Source organism: Lipotes vexillifer, unplaced genomic scaffold (assembly GCF_000442215.2).
Source record: "Lipotes vexillifer unplaced genomic scaffold, Lipotes_vexillifer_v1.1 scaffold133, whole genome shotgun sequence".
In the NCBI taxonomy this organism is placed as follows: domain Eukaryota; kingdom Metazoa; phylum Chordata; class Mammalia; order Artiodactyla; family Lipotidae; genus Lipotes; species Lipotes vexillifer.
The window spans coordinates 1,490,312-1,494,663 of NW_006795585.1; positions in this window are offsets into that span (position 1 = coordinate 1,490,312).

Genomic DNA, 4,352 nt, shown 5'->3' on the forward strand with positions numbered 1-4,352 from the left:
AAGAGGCACAGACAAAACTGCACACTTAACTTCTCCTTAAACATGTACTGTATGTTTCCATTCAAACCAAATAGTGGGGTTGATGATGCTCTCAGGAAGATTACTCCTGGTGTTCCAAATATGCCACAAATTCAGATCTTCTAGGAGCCTAAGCATTTTGAAGTTTTGCCTCAGTTGAAGCTGTGAAAAAACATAAACAAAAACAACCTCCATTCTATCCTTGTCTTAAGTTGAAAAATAAAATGATCTATCACTTGGAACTTCCATTACTCTTGGCTTATAGCAGGCATGAAAATGATAACTATTCACTCTTAAAAATATCTTCACAGTGGCAGAATGGACTGTCTTCGGTGAAACCCTCAATCACACTGCCCTGTAAGCAAAGGTAGTATATCAATCCTAGAAAAAGGGAGGAAATAAAGAATTAATACATACATAAATTCATACATTCATAAATAAAATTTTAAAAATACTGAGGGACTGATTCATTTGAAGTAGAGATGACCCCCTCCTGTAATGCACAGTGAAGGTTTCTCTCCAGAGCCCTCTCCATTCCCTACCACATTAATTAACCAGCGAGAAAGAGTCTCAGATGAAACTTTTATATCAGCAAGGTATCAGATATTCATCACCGTATGCAGCTTGGCTTCATGTTGACAGATGGAGAGCTTGTGATTCTTTGAGCCATTAACTTGAAAACTTTAAAGTAGTATTAGCCTGTGGTAGCACCATCTGAGAAGTAAACTTACTATATTTTTTGGTACATCAGAATTGGTGGCATTTGAAAAACTCAGTTTCAAAAGATTGTCTTCAGTCCACTTCCCAGTTGTATAAAATGAAGTATGATGGTCGCTGCTTTCTTGCCCACTATTGTATTCTTTGAGGAAAATATCACCTTCCTTAAAGCTTTTAGCTTTTGTTTTCTACTTTAGTTTTTCAATGATGGGGGGAAAAGGGTCTTTTATAAATTGGATTAATTTGGATGTGTACATGGTGAGATCTCAAGAAAGTTTAGTAGTTAATAGCTTTTATTACTTATTATTGGTTTTTCATGCAGTTAATGCTTGTATTCTGTTGTATAAGGGCTTGCATGTAAAGAAAATTTTAATAAATTTATGTGTAAAATAAACCTTACTTATGAATCCTTACTTATGAATAAACCTTACTTATGAATCCTTTTTCTTTATTTTTTCTCAGGAGATATGAAATTGTGTTCATTTAGTTCATTTCCTCTGTTGATCCCAATGAAAAGACCCCATGAGCTTTTGCCACTGTAGTCACACATTTTAAAACTCTGCATTTTTTCTGCTATTACGTTGTCTGAACCTGTGATTTAAATGATTAAGCCTTGCCACACTTTCTGCTTTTCCTCTCTCCAGTGTTTGCAGCTGCTCCCTGTTGAAGGTTTTGTTCTCTATCCAACAGGAAAGAATATCCACCCACACCAGCTTGATGTGCTTTATGTAAAACAGAAAGTTTCCACACCAGTTGCAGGTGTAGGGTTCTCAATATCAAGAACTTTTTTTTTTTGGTAAAAACAAAAGGAAGTGGATTGGGTGTGTTAAATAGTACACATTATGTAACTTCTTTGAATCTTTCACCTTTAGATAAATTATCCCATTTAATTCTCACAACAAACTTTCATATGGTGTGCGATATCATTTGCATAGAGGTCTATATGTGGCAAAAATAACAGCCCTAAGATGTTAGTATTCTGTGGACTACCTCACAGGTAGTAATTTCCCATTTGGTATGCAAACCCAGTCTGTCTATTTCAGAATACATGCTCTTTTGTCCAACTAAACATGACAGGTGTAGTGGATATTTACTGGTTTTGGTCACCCTGCATTTAAACATATGTTTCTGGAATACAATAACAGTATTGTTCTGCCTTGCACAGTGGATGCTGGAAAGTTCAGATACTTGTTCTCCATAACCCTTTACAACAAGATCAGGGTCCATGACCTAGATTTGGCCCAGCAGCTTCTAATCTTCTCTAAATATCCCAAGAAGCAAGGGGAGTTCAGAATTTACCTCTGTGGCAGTGGCAAGCACTGCCATCCAGAGTCTGAAGGTCTATGGTGACCCCTGAGTAGCAGGGGCAGTGAGTATCCAGGATTCTGCTTCTCCATCTCCCTTTGTTGCTCTGATTTTTCAGTGTCTGGTTGTCTAAGCTGTTCTCTGCTCACTTCCCCATCACTTTTATGGGTTACTCATCATACATTATTTGAATTTCTCTTCTGCTTATGTTAACCACGGTTAGCTTTTATATTTTGCAACCAAGTATGTGGATTAATATAAGCGATAATAAATCAGGTGTCTAGTGTTTATTGCCAATAATAAATAAAAGAGTTATAATAAGAAATATAAATGACATTATTACCTAAATTCCTAATGGTCTTAATAGGAAAAAAAAATACACAGTGCTGTAACTTAGGTATTTATATTAAGGATTATTTTCCTGAATGTAGTTATACCTAGAAATTCAACATTTGTAGCTTAGCAGAAAGGATACTAGTGTACATTGACTCATGGTAATTATTGGTAATTCATACAGTTTTCTTCCTATGAGCTTGCTATAATTCTCATTTGGTAATTTAAAAATACAGCCCTAATCTATTTTCTTTTTTTAGGGGTTGTTCTCCTGTATTTACTCAGGAGTAGTAAGAAATATCTTTTCCTTGAATAATGGAAAAGATATTTCTCTTCATTCTCTTTCTGAAGTTCTTGCATATAAAAAACAGTCCTTATCTTCTGTGTCCTGATTCCTTGCTTTTTAATCTCATTTCAATGAACATTTTAAGAATCTTAAGATGTTTAATTGGAATAGGATTCAACAAATCATATCTCCTCATATAACAGGCATGCAAACTGATGGAGAAATTATGTATCTGGCTATGAGAATCACCATCTGAGCAAGAGTTCAAGTCTATTTTGTTTATTTATTAAGTACTTAATACATGCTAAGAATTGCCCTTATGATGGACCTAGGGATTATAATACTAAGTGAAGTAAGTCAGAGAAAGACAAATATTATGATATAAGTTATATATGGAATCTAAAATATAGTACAAAAGAACTTATTTACAAAACAGAAACAGACTCATAGACATAGAAAACAAACTTATGGTTACCAAAGGAGAAGTGAGTGGGAGAGATAAATTGGGAGTATGGGATTAACAGATGCACACTACTATATATAAAATATATAAAGAACAAAAATTTGCTGTATAGCACAGGGAACTATATTCAATATCTTATAATAAACTATAATGGAAAATAAAAAGGAAGAATTACTCTTATGTTAGAAATTGCTCTTATTATGAACATATATAAATTCTTTAATTATTAACTTATTTAATATTTCTGACAAAAAAATAGGTGCTATCAGTACATCCATTGTACTACAGATCAGGAAACTGAGACACATAGTTTGGGTAACTTGTCCAAGGTCATAGAGTTACTACCTATCAGAGCCCACATTCAAACACAGGTAGCCTGGCCTCACTCTGCTCTCCCAGCCACTGGACTCTGTTGCTTCTCAGATCTTTACAAAATATCACTTTTTGAAAGAATTATGTAAATTATTTGATCACATATTTATGAGACTTCCTTTTTTATTTCCCAAACCTATGTCTTTTTCCCTTTGGTTTTATTTTACATTCCAAAATATAATCTCTAAGAGTGATCTTAAAGGTGGCTTATTTTAAACAAATTAGAATTTATTTATTAGAAAAGGTGTTAGTCAAAGTAGCTACATAAACCACTGATACTGCTTTTGTTTAAGATATATCTGAATTGCTTTTAGATAAAAACTCTTCATTCTTTGGGGCTGGATTTAATTTTTGCCACGAAGCAAACATTTTTCAAAAGTAATTCTTGTATTGAGGTGATGTCAAAATACATAATAATATTATAGACAAATTATATTTAAAATGATAATATTCTGTTTTTTTGTGTTTTTAATGTGATGTGGAAGCCAATCCATAGGTGAAGGTCTCTAGATATTTTGAGACATCACAGCATACTTGACATTAGTGGACATTGTCCCAGGTTTGTGACCCTGAGAAGGACAAACTTTTGTCCTTTGGATACCATCATTTATATGTATAATGATACTATATTATTGGTGTACTGAACATGAATCTTCTCTTGACCTTCAACCACAGTTAACAATTTTTCTTTTATATGCCTGATGTTATAGATGTGGAATATGTGACACAAAAAATCTCGGACTATTTTCGGTAGGCTAGGACATTGGAAAGAGCAGATGGTGTGCCAGAAGATACAAACAAGAAAAGAAAAAAAAAAAAAAAGGGGGGGGTTGTTTTTTTTTTTATTTTTTTTAATCT